Source organism: Nannospalax galili, unplaced genomic scaffold (genome assembly GCF_000622305.1).
Source record: "Nannospalax galili isolate Female #2095 unplaced genomic scaffold, S.galili_v1.0 scaffold298, whole genome shotgun sequence".
NCBI classification, from domain to species: Eukaryota; Metazoa; Chordata; class Mammalia; order Rodentia; family Spalacidae; genus Nannospalax; species Nannospalax galili.
This window is the reverse complement of record NW_008344488.1, coordinates 3,063,256-3,064,065: the sequence shown is the minus strand read 5'-3', so window position 1 is coordinate 3,064,065 and position 810 is coordinate 3,063,256.

Here is an 810-nt window from a genome sequence, read left to right as displayed (position 1 = left end):
TTTATACTGAGTACAATATTGTATAACTGTAATAATTCAACTGTAAACCTAAAAATTTACAGCCAATTTTGAAAGAGATGCATCCTAGCTCAGAAAAATGTTATTGAATAGGTTAATGCTGTTGTAATGAAATGCTTCTTCAAATAAAAAAATAATAATATACACATAATCTTAAATCAGCCCCTGGCTTGGAAGGTACATCCGCCAGCATATTGAGGACACTCACATCTTTGTGGATAAAGGAGATGTAGCCCGGTGACTTGGAAGTGTCTCTGAAAGGCAAATCACACAGAAGTTCACATATATTAGGTCCTAGATCATTTTCTTGGGAGCAAATCATGCATACACCCTTTCATCACCTAAGCTGTGCACTTAGGTTGAGTGGTCAGGCTGTGCTGTCATGAAACACTCCTGGGATGTCTGGGAACAAGCACAGTACTGACCTATCTCTGGCTCCTTTCCATTGTTTGCCCAGGAGAGTCTCTAAGTGAAGCCAGACATGATCGAGCAGGACCTTTGACTTACCTTCACATAGAGGGAACTAGTAAAAGAAAAGAGCCAGGAGCTCCTCTCAAGCCCATGTGACCCCTGAGGAACAGATCCTCAAATGACCATAAATGTAAAAATAAATTGATTTATTTTGGCCAACTGTATGGTCTTAAACACCCAAAAGGAAAGTATAACCAAAGAGTAAAGTCACGAGCATATATCTTTAACAGTTCAAGGGATTATACTTCCCAGACATTAATCTTAAGTCTATATAAAAAGTTATTTAGACAATTATTTCTCATTGATGATTTTGTTCCTAAC